Raw genomic sequence first — 12,452 nt, 5'->3', positions numbered from 1 at the left:
GTGTAGTCAGTAAGACTATCGAACCAGAGGGGCGTGCTCCTTTGGTCAGCATGTCCTCGTCCAGACCGTTGGAGTTGGTCTGCATCGACTTTTGGTTGGCTGAGGCCTCACACAACAAGTCCGTCGACGTCTTGGTCATCACAGACCACTTCACTGGCTGGGCGCAGGCCTTCCCATGCAAGGACCAGTCGGCTAAACAGGTTGCAAGGCTTCTCTGGGACAGGTACTTCTGTGTATTTGGGTTGCCGGAAAGGATACACAGCGACCAGGGTGCTAATTTTGAGAGCCAATTGATAAGTGAGCTCCTCAGAGTCTCTGGTGTGAAGAAGACACACACGACACCTTACCACCCGATGGGGAACGGCAGTGTGGAGTGCTTCAACCGGACTCTGGGTGGAATGATTCGTGCCCCACCACCAGACTCGAAAGTGGACTGGCCACGTCGGCTACAGACTCTGACGTTCATGTACAACTGCACCGCACATGAGACAACTGGATTTGCACCCTTTTACCTGATGTTTGGTTGCACGCCCCGGTTGCCTGTTGACATTCTGTTCCGCTCTGTCCTGAGCGATCCTGCTGTTACCTGTTATGACAGGTATGTGGTTTCCATCAGGGAAGATGTGAAGGAAGCAATGGTCATTGCAGGCGCCCAAGCTGCGCAGGAGAAGCGTCATCACTCGCAACTCTATAACAGGGGAGTGAAGGGTTCCAGGATTGAGGTTGGTGATAGAGTCCTGGTTGCTAACAGGAAAGAGAGGGGAAAGAAGAAGGTTGCTGATTGGTGGGAGTCAACGGTCTACACCATGATCGATGTGAACCATGATACTCACACTTTCAAAATCTGTGATTCTGTTTCCAGACGAGAGAGAGTGGTCCACCGGAATCTGCTGTTGGTGGCGAATTTCCTGCCCCTGGAGGATGATGCTGGAACCTCGGATCACGTCTCCTCTACGTGGGATGTGAACACGGCGCCTGAAGATGATGATGGGGCTGCGTCTGGGGAGGGGGATTTGAATGCCCCTGCTGTGAGCTGTGTAGGTGCTCATGGTAACCGCTCACCCGATGCCATGGATGGGACAGCTGACCTGGAGGGTGTCGCAGTTGACGGAGTCCAGCCGGTCTAAGGGAGATGTTACTGATGTTTCAAGCGTGGATTCAGTCTTGCCAGCCGCATCGGCCTTGTCTGTTGAAGTGGACTTTGACCAAACTGCTTCTAGCATGGCGTCCCAGGAGGTCAATATTGCTACGAGCTGTGGGGAGGGTGTACAAGTATGCTCTACTACACCTGACGTAGTGGTGGATGTAGTTGCTCCTGCCATTGCTGCTCAGTCCCTAATGGTTGACTATAGCCAAACCGGGAATGGTTCTCAGATCAGAACCAGACTTGGGCAACGTGAATAGACTGATCCAGACTATGTCAAATCAAGTTGTGGTTCGCGACAGGTTTGATGTGAGGTCAGTTTGTAAGTCTTTGATTCCATCCTTCTCTAACTAAATGTTTTGTTTATATGCCTACCTGAGTGATGGGATTTGCTGTTATGTCCTCTATATTTTGTTTGTTTTTTTCCCTTTTGAGCCGTGGTACACACCTTGTAAGGGGTTATAGGTAGGGTGTATTTCGGGTACTCTGCTGCCAGTTGCTGGGTTGGGAGTTTAGTGCTGCTCCTATCCCACTTCATCCTTAGGGATACGTTTAGTTGCTGTCTGTGATTTTTGACTTCTGTTTGGTTGGTGATAAGATTTCTTTTTTGTATACAAGTTCAGTGTGACAGACTGAAAAATGGGAGAAATTATTATTTTCCATCTTTTCTTTATTAAAAAGTTAATTGTAAGTCTGTCAAGACAGCATGCGTTTGCACTGTGAGGGAGCTACAATTGCTGGTACCATCAGAAGACACCGGTTGAGTGTGTTTTATGTCTTCTGCAGGAATAAACTGTGAAAAGCCAACCTTTCTGAGCGTCTGTGATTTTTGAAGAGCTGGAAGCGTTACAACAAGGTGACAGAAAAAGATACTCCTAGAAGATTTCCACTTTTAAAGTTTTAAACTCACGGAAATGTAAATGCTATACGACAGATTTTATAACAGAATATAATAAAACGGGACTACTTGTTAGGTACACTAAGCTGTTAATGCACATTTCCCAGCTGTAAACAAATCTCACCAAGTCAAGCAACTTAAAGTTTCTGGGGATTTTGTTAATCATTGCAGCATTTCTGAGCCTACAGGAAGAACCACAGTTCCCTTTAGGTTGACTTTACACATCATTTATGTGCACGAAGATAATACATTTTCCATGACACATGTCAAAAACACATCAAACAAGAGCTATTAAATGTACCCATTCTTTAAATTATTTATTTAGTGATATTGCACTTGGTACATTTGCCACTTTTTTGTGGTATTGCAAGCCTGAATGAAGTAATTGCCATGCAGTGGAGTTTTTAAAACACTGTGCTTGAAATGAGTATCGCTATGTTACCATGACCTCTTAATCTGAAAGGCTTCTCCCAGACATGCACATTATTTTGTTGTTTGTGGTTTCCTGAATGCACTTGAATGCTGCGGTGAATGACCTAAAGTTCACAACCATCAAACCCTCAAATGAGCAACCATCCAATCGCCAGTCATTATTATATAAATAATATAAATCACTAAAGTTGTCCATCATTCATGACTGAAGAGGGAAATTTATACACAAGAAAGAAGAATTTTGTGTGTTCCACGTAGTTAAAATATGAGTTAGAGGACTTCAACAGCATCTATAGTCTTAAATTTACTATCTACACTTGCACAGCAATGCCTTGACTCAAAGGTGTAGATTTGGCATGGACGGAAGGGACATGTCCCCACCAATATTCAGCAATTATTGAATTGTCCCCACCAATAATTTGATCTCTTCGAGTAGAGAAAATCAAACCGGATAGAAAGGGGGAAAAAACGATCTGTCAACGTCTCATTCACCCAGCGGTGCAGAAAGAGTTAAATTACGTTCTCTTCTAGAGTCCTACCTCATGTGACAAATATGGCCAATGTGATTGGCTGTGCCTTTCAGGGAGCTCTGTTTAGTTTTAGCAGCGGCAAGCCTGCGCTGCGAGGAGGATGACAGCAAAAAGGAAGAACCTGGATTTTTCAAAGAAACCTGTAAGTCATATCACTTCTACCTCTTCTTAAAGTCAATAAAGAGTTCTTTTACTGATGGCATGAAGTTGGCTTTAATGTTAGTTGTAAAGTCTTGGGGTTGTTACAGCTTCACCTTGATCACAAACTACGCCACCGTCGAACTAAAACATAACATAAAATTCAATGAAATAGTAAGACGAGTGAAATAAAGACATAAAATGATCTATATAACATACAAACATACCTCGCTGGCTGACCCATGCTTTGAGGCAGAAATGAGCACTTTACAGATACTTTTAAGAAACAACTTTCTCTGAATTAAATTGGCATCTCTAGCTTCAACTTGCCATGGGCGTGCACATCAACATGGGCATGCATCTCAACAGGTGCACCAGTGGAACCAACATGCAGTACAATAGTTCCTACATGAGAATTTTCACAATAAATGACCTAATGGCATATAAAATATGCATAGTGCAAAACAAAATACATTAACTGAAAGTAAGGCAGTAAAAAGTCACTTGAATCCAAGTTCACTCATAAAATGTGTTCGTCATAATAACGTTACAGGCTATGCTAGGCTTTGGCCCACATCAGTCTAAAATTGTATGTAACCATAAATAACGTGTTTTGGAAACTAACTGCACAACAGGCAGCATTATTAGTTATCTTATTCTCAGAGTAGCATTTCTAATTTTGATTGAAACTGTCAGAGAAAACGGCAGCTTTGAGCAAGCCAGGATATTAGTTTACAGAGGCTGTTAAAATTATATGTCTAACATTAAAATGTTGGTGATACAATAATTTCCTCCTAATGGTACTGACATATTCATAGGGTTAATTTTTGAGACAAAATGTCATGAGGTAGTCATGATTTTGCAAATATTCCACCTTGTAGTGCAGTTTGCACAAATTGTTTTAAAAATGCACTCACCCTACAAACATTACTGATGAGTCAAGATCTGCACAAATTGACAGAAACACTGAAGCAGCTACACATTTTATTCTTATTGTCATGTATGTCCTATTTGTCAGGTGACAGAAGAACCAACACAAAGCTCAGAGAGCAATGGTGACACAAGATCACAGGTGAAATTGGATGATGACTTGCTGGTTCATGACTGTATTTGAAGCACATGTGTGACTGCATAAGAATAATAATTTTAATCTGAGGATAAAACGCATGTACTGAGGCTGAAAGAAGCTTCAATGCTCTCAGAAGACTAAAAAGATGGCTAAGGTTAATAATGACTCAAATGAGATTAAACAATGCTGCTGTGTGCCATGTCCACCAGGAGAGACTGGACAGCATAGATGTAAAACCAATATGCCAGCAGTTTATCTCAGTTAACGAGAGGAGAAGGCATGTGTTTGGCTCCTTCACATAGTGTTGTTGTGTGGGACACCAGTAGTCCATGTCTGTTGCTGTAACAGTAGTTCATGTTTAGAATAAAAAATCCCAGCTCACTGATTTGATCGGGGGAACAGTGTGCCTAAACTGTTGCATAATTTTGCTGAGAGATCTTTTACTTTGTGGTAATCTTAGACGAGTAGTTTTATGGACAAAAACCACCAGGTCATTCAGTGTTCCCTTAGTGCCAAAATATAATGGTGGTGTACTTATAACTGAAGTAATGTTGTTAAGTCCTTAAGTCATATTCTTTTATTGTCATGACTGTATTTGAAGCTATTTTTATTTTTGTATGATACCTGATTTATATGGAATATGGCTGAAGTAAACTAAAGCCTAAAATACTTAGTCCGTCATTTGTTTAATACTAATTTAACATTATATAATTCACATATAAAACTATGAATGAGCACGTAGAATAGCATATGTAGGCAAGTATATTTCTCCTCTTTTTATTAAGAAGCAAAAACAAAAAGGAAAAAAAAAAAAGAAACCTGGCAGGGTTCGGTGGTTGAATCATCTGTCCCCACCAATGCCAAAATCAAATCTACGCCCTTGCCTTGACTGTTCATTAGTTTTTGATTAGAAGTTGGACTTTTTGCAACTACCAGACTCAGCAACCTGTGTTTATCCCTGTATTCAATTTAATCTCAGAGAAAAGTACTGATAGTAAGGTCCTCATAAATAAGAATGTAAGTAAATATAAATATAAGTTGGAACAACTTCATTTTTTTTATAAGCGTCACACTGCGTGTCTGGCCCGGCACACACGGTCCGTGTTGCAGGGAAAGTGAACATTTTATTTTCCTTTTCAGTGAACAAACTTGCAGCCTTTTCAGCCGTTGCGACCCTGGCTCAGGTCTCTCGTCTTCTGTGGTCCCAGCTGGGTACTAAAACAGGGAAAGCATGATTGGATGATTGAGCCCACCTGCCCTGCCAGCATCCCTGGCACTGCCCCCAAACCCACTGCAGCACCCCTCCTCTGCAGCTGAACAGCAGACCACAACCTGCCACATTAAGTTTAAAGGCATTCATTTTCTTCTTCTTCTTCCTTCTCACTTTAGCGCTTGCTAACGCAGAGAGTTTGCCCCTAGCTCTCCTTATCCCTAGCATCTTTCTCTGTCTCACAGATCTTCTGCATATCTTTCTTCACTACATTCATGAACCTGCTCTGTGGTCTTTCTCTTTTCCTTCTGCCCAGCAACTCCATCTTTAACATCAGTTGTCCAGTATATCCAATATTTGTCTTCCATACATGTCAAAACCATTTCAGCCTGGCCTCTTTAACTTTGTCTCCAAACCACTCAACCTCAGCTACTTGTATACTTGTTTTGAACTCTTAACCAAATGTGACTGAAAAAGAAACAATGCATCATGGGAATGCCCCAGCAGATTAGAGGTCTTGCAATGTATCTAAGGAATTATTTAAGGTCGCCTGATTCAGCCCTAACTATGCTTTATCAAAAAGCATATAATTACTCCAACAGGGTAACAGGATTTGGTGGAAGCACTGTGATGGTGCGGGGTGGCTTCTCCCTCCATTGAAAAACAAAGCTGCAACCAGTGGCCAAATCTCCACAGTCTGGGACCAAACTCTGTCCCCTAACAATTTTTGCCCCCAGAGAGATTTATCAGACTACCTCCAGAATTTGGGAGGAAGAGGCTTGCCTCTAGTCCTGTCCTTAACCACAATGAACACGTGTGAGATCACCATGGGTTGCTGTTTGTGCCAGAGTGACCAACACAACCACAATGGCAGACTTGGTAAAAGGTAAACGGTAAAAGGCCTGCTTTTGTATTGTGGTGGGGGCGGCATCACGGGCATCGGCAAAAAAATAATAAATAAAAAAAATTTACTCGTACTCATGCTGCCCCGACATCATGCCAGCGCATATTGGGAATGGCATAGGCACCGATCGGCTTTCTATCGCCCATTTGCTGGCAGTAAGGGCACTCCGTTTGCGAGGTGCGCCTGCTGCTTGTGGCACGGGGAGGAGAGGGCGGGGCGGCGGGCTTTTGTAACAAATGCTGGTTGAGGAATGGGATGCCATTCCACAGCAGTGTGTGACAAAGCTGGTGACCAGTATGAGGGGGGAGGTGCAAGGCAGATTTATTTATATAGCACATTTTCATGCACAAGACAACTTAAGGTGCTTTACATAAACATTAAAAGGCATTACATTAAAAACAAAGAACATTAAACAACAGATAGCGAGAAACCATCAACAGAACACACAGTGAGTTATATACGACACAAACAGAGGTCAATGGCAAATACATCGTCATCGTAACTATTATCATTTCCACCACAATCACCACCACAACCATCATCAGCACTGCCATCATCATCGCCACCACTGTCAGTGTACATATGCATGAAAATATATTCAAAAGAGGAAAAAAAAACTCTACATATTATTTAAAAGTGATAACACATAAACAAGTTTCAAGACCTAATTTAAAGAACTTTTGAGCAGATTTTGATCAGAGTTCAGGTTTTCTGGTAGTTTGATATTATTTGACCAAATTAGTAGAGTTTAGTTCTGGACCAGAACCATTCAGCACCTGGCAGCATTGTGACAAATACACTGGCAGCAACCTTTTAAAATGAGATGTTTGGGGCACAGGAAGTCAGTGTAGAGATCTGTGAACTATGTGTTCCCTTTTATTGGTCTTTGTAAGGACACATGCAGCTGTGTTCTGAATTAGTTGCAGTTGTCTTAATGATTTTTCAGAGAGACTTGCAAAAACTCCATTATAGTAGTCAAGCCTACTGAAAACAAATGCATGAACAAAATTCTCTAAATCATGTTGAGCCATCAGTCCCCTTATTCTAGATATATTCTTTAGGTGATAAAAAGGGTGATTTGTTTATTGCTTTGATATGACTTTTAAAATTTAGCTTAGATTCCAAAATAACACCAAGATTTCAGGCTTGATCTGTTAATTTCAGCATTCTAGCAAGTGAAGGTGGGCATTGTACTTTAGACCCTCATCTGTTTTTATCCATCCATCCATCCAACTCTAAGCCCCTCCCGCATGGCCTAAGCCCTCACCCTATCTCTAACGGAGAGGACAGCCACCCTTCGGAGAAAGCTCATTTCTGCCGCTTGTATCCAAAATCTTGTTCTTGTAACTATCCAAAGCTTGTGATCATAAGTGAGGGTAGGGACGCAGATCGATCAGTAAATTGAGAGCTTCGCTTTTAGCCCTCCCTTCACCATGACGGATTGGTACAACGTCCACATCACTGCAGCCGGAGCACCTATCCATCTGTTGAACTCCAGCTCCCTTTTCCCCTCACTCGCGAACAAGTACCCGAGTGAGGGGAGAAGGTCGCCGAGATGCTTAAACTACTCCACTTGGGGAGTTCCTGGGGTACGCCACCCTTTTCCAGCTGAGGACTGTGGGATCAGGATTGGAAATGCTGTATTTCATTCCCGCCGCTTCACACTTGGCTGTGAACTGCTCCAGTGTGAGCTGAACCACATTATCTGCAAAAAGCAGAGATGAGATTCTGAGACCACCCAAATGGAAGCCTTTAGCCAGTTGGCTATGCCTAGAAATTCTGTTCATAAAAATTATGAACAGAATAGGTGACAAAGGGCAGCCCTGGCAGTGTCCAACACCCACTGGAAACAAGTCCGAATTATTGCCAGCTATGCAGACGAAGCTCTTGCAATGATTTTATAAGGATTGAATGGCCTGTAGCAATAGGCCAGACACTACATACTCCTGAAGCACCTCCCACAGGACACCCAGAAGGACAAGGTTCAATGTCTTGATAGCGGATATCAAGATTTGTTTCTCCATGGAGAAACTCACTTGAGTCTTTACTGTTGTTGGATGAATGCACTCCAAAACATCTGTAATTTTGAAACTGAACTCATCTACAAGCTTGTTAACTGTTAAGTGGACAAAGTCCACAAAGTGGAGGCAAAGAGGAGATAGTGTGGGAGAATAATTCCCTTGTCATTTCATTAATATATCACTTACTGATTACCTCGATTTTTGCATCTTTGTGCACTGGAGCATTTACATGAAAAAACACACAGTTATGGTCAGAGAGAGCCACATCACTTACTGTGATCTTAGAAATATTAAAACCCCTGGTTTTAATATTACATCCAGTGTACGCCCTGTGTGTTGGCACTGTAACATGTTGGATCAACTTATAATTAACCAGCATATTACACATGGGAAATGTCAACATGGATGTTATAATCACCAGTGATTACCAGATAATCAGATTAAGTGCAAATTATGGACAATAATTCAGCAAATTCATCAAAGAATATTGCATTGTATTTAGGTGGCTTATAAAATTTAGAAAAACAGAATATAGTAACCCTGATTGCAACATATTGAAAGGAAGTATATTCTCCGTAGTACATATGTTTACACTGGATGGAATTATTGACTAGATTGGTCAATGGGCCCTGTGACAAAGTGGAGGAGCAGTTGCAATGCTCTCCATTTGTCCCATTTGTGTTTACCTTTTTTTGCACATTGTACACATTATTCTGTTTCTATGTATTTGCTATGATTCGCTATTTGTAAAGTAACATTGCTTCACTCACTATCCCGGGTTTGTTTGTGTAAGCGTTCTGTTGCCGGCAAATTAAACATTCTGCAAATGAAGACAAATACTAAGTTATGTTTCTTTATATTTTATTATGTTACAGATTAAGTCCTTTGTTCATACTTACTTTGTTTGTCTTTTCAGTCTTCATGAGGGTCAGGTGTGGGAAAACGCCCGCCTGGCATTTCCTCATTTTAAAGTCCTGATGATGTCACATATGACATCAGCAGGTCAAACCAAGTGGAGGGGTTTCTTTTTCCATAGAGATGCTTCCTTTTGTTTGTGTTAAGGTTTAAAGGGATTTGTTGAATGTTTTTCCTTTCGTTAATACTGCCATTTAGTTGTGTAAGTGTGCGTGTTAGAAGTGTGTAGAGATTTTCTGTTTTTAGATAATCTGTGTAGAGCTTTAGATCCCTCAGTTGAGTGAGTGGTACTGGCTGGGCAATTGGAGGGAAATTGATGGCCCTATTTAAAGCCAGTCTCTACCAGATGCAGGAGAGAGGAACAGAGCAGAGACTGCCATCGACTTGGGAGGCAAGTGGTCGGTCGACAAGCTGGAAGCGTACATTCCATACGGTTTAAGTGAATCGTTTAGTTTTTGGGCTTTGGACTTCGGATTTGGATCACGGACATTGGAGGTTGGGCATAAACTGGTATGTGACTGGCTGGAATGGCGTCTCAGGTGGGTGAGGATGATGATATGGATTTTGGTGACTGGACCCTGGTTGCTGGCGGGGGAAGATCAGGAAGAGGGAGAAGCAGGACGGAGGAGGCGAGTTTATTTGGGACACAGACTAGTAAACCGAGCTTGGAGGAGAACAGTTCGGAGGAGGGGTCCAGAGTTGTCCGGAAGAAAACGGTGAGGGAGGAATTCAAAATAATTCTGAAGTTCAGGAAGGAAGATGAGGATGTGCAGCTAAGCCCACTAGCGTTGTCTGGAGAACTGAAAAAGAAGTTTGGAGATGTTCAGGTGGCTAAAATTCTCAGGGATGGGAACTTGCTGATAGTGGTTAAGACAGAAGAACAAAAAAATAAAGGGTTGAATGCTGAAAGTATTTGTAGGAAGCCTGTGGGAGAAAAGAAGGATCTTAGGAGACAACAAAGTGACACGGGGGGTGATTACGGGTATCCCTGTAGGAGAGGACCTGGAGAAGCTCAAGCGGTGTATTAATGGTGGTGAGGTCAGCAAAGTACAAAGACTGCTAAAAACAATTAATGGGGAGAGTGTGAGTAACCTGTCGATTCTATTGGAATTCCAGGAGGCTGTCCTGCCGGACAGAGTTAAAATAGGTTGCATGAGCTTTCCTGTTAGATCATATGTGCCTCCACCCCTCAGGTGCTATAAATGCCAAAGATACGGACACATCGCTGCAGTTTGCAAAGGGAAACAGAGGTGCCCCAAGTGTGGAGGGGAACACCGATATGACGAATGTGGGGATAGTGTAGAGGATAAATGCAGTAACTGTGGGGGGCAGCACAAGGTGAGTTATGGGGGTTGTGAAGTAAGGAAGAAGGCTGTGGAGGTCGAGCAAGTCAAAGTAGCTCACAACTTAAGTTACGCTGAGGCTGTCAAAAGGGTGCAAAAGGCAAAGGATGGGACAGAAAAGGTTCGACCTTCAATGCCTGTTAGGAGAAAAACCTCAGGAAAGCAAAGAATCACAGGCCCAGAGTTAATTCATGTACATGGACGATTCCTGTGCAGGAATGCGCGCCAGGCATCTGCTCAAACTTTATTATATACTGTCTTACTCACGTAACACTCATGGGTGGAGTACAAGTTAGGAAAAAACAACTTCTTATCTGGTGATTGCATACGAGGCTGCACAGGATGCAGCCTTGCAAGACAAGGAGGAACAAGTTGATTAACGATCTTGTAGTGGGTTAAAACAATACATGTGGGTGTAAGGAGAAAAACCTCAGAAAAGCAAAGAATCACGGGCCCAGAGTTAATTCATGCACATGGACGATTACCTGACACCTTCCGTCAACTACAGAAAGTGTAGGCAAAGCGCGCCAGGCTTTCGCTCAGAGTTTATTATATACTGTCCTCTCACGTAACACTCATGGGTGGAGTACAAGTTAGGAAAAAACAACTTCTTATCTGCTGCTTGCATAGAGGCTGCACAGGATGCAAGCTTGCAAGACGAAGATGGACAAGTTGATTAACGATCTTGTAGTGGGTTAGAACAATACACGTGGGTGTTGTCTAAACTTGAGCAACTTCCTCATGTGATCACTTTGTTGCAGCTAAAGAATTTGCTGACACGCTATGTACAGGCATTACTGTGCAATTTAAATAAGCTTAAACATAAAGGTAATAAGGTAAAACCTTTTCACATTCCAGCCTGTTTTTAGCAATTTAAATTGTACGGCAAAACACATATCATTTATCAGGACATAACTTCTTACAACATGTATTTTCAGTTAGTTCATCATAGAATGCATTTGCTGATTTTTATAGGCAACTTAGATACTTGTATCAGAGTCTACATCATAGTCATCAGTAAGTAACTACTTGTCTTTCACATTTTCAGTTACTACATAATTAGTTGCACTTCATCTTCATTTAACAAATAGGAAAAGAAGTCTTCATGATCTTCATCGGTTTGTGGTACATCTGCGTGAGTGATAAACTTATCATCTGTGAAATTACAGCCTTTAAACAAGGTATAACACAAGTAAAGAAAAGCAAAATAAAATAAAATATAATAAAGTAAAATAAAACCAGGAAAACTCCAACACCGATCAACAGTCTCTTTAGAATCTGAAGCCATGTTTAAAGAATGTACATTATCTGGTATGTAGGTGCAGCACATGGTGGTGAAAGACACACAATCCTCCTTTCTCAGCCAGGATCATGTCCAGTGCTACACGATATTGCATTACAGCAATTCAGAGAGCGTCCATTTCTTGGTTATGTCCCTCGTTGACCTTGCAGATGCATTGAGGAACAAGCCAAATCTTTTTCCAACATGTTTTCCAGTCCCTATCCATGGGAATAGGGCGTGGAGAACTTTCTGTCCTGTGATAGGAATACCTATGACTCTTCTACTGCAGAAAAAACCCTTCTGTGGAAAGGGTGCTGGGTCCAGTTATCTTACTGCTGTTATGATCCCAGCAGTCTTCAGAGTGTCATTGTATGCACAGTACAGTGACACAGCATTAGGTGATGTTCATAGGAGACTGCTGTCATCACCACCATAGCTTCTGGTTCCTGTGCTTTTCACAGGATCATGATGTCATCCTCGGACTCCCCCTGCGCTGTCGATGGAGCTTGGCACGCTCCCCTCATCCTTCAGGTGCCCGTCTGTTGTCCAAAATCTCCTCTGTTGGC

Source organism: Neolamprologus brichardi, chromosome 23 (assembly GCF_056152115.1).
Source record: "Neolamprologus brichardi isolate AB-2024 chromosome 23, ASM5615211v1, whole genome shotgun sequence".
NCBI classification, from domain to species: domain Eukaryota; kingdom Metazoa; phylum Chordata; class Actinopteri; order Cichliformes; family Cichlidae; genus Neolamprologus; species Neolamprologus brichardi.
This window is presented reverse-complemented; position numbering follows the sequence as displayed.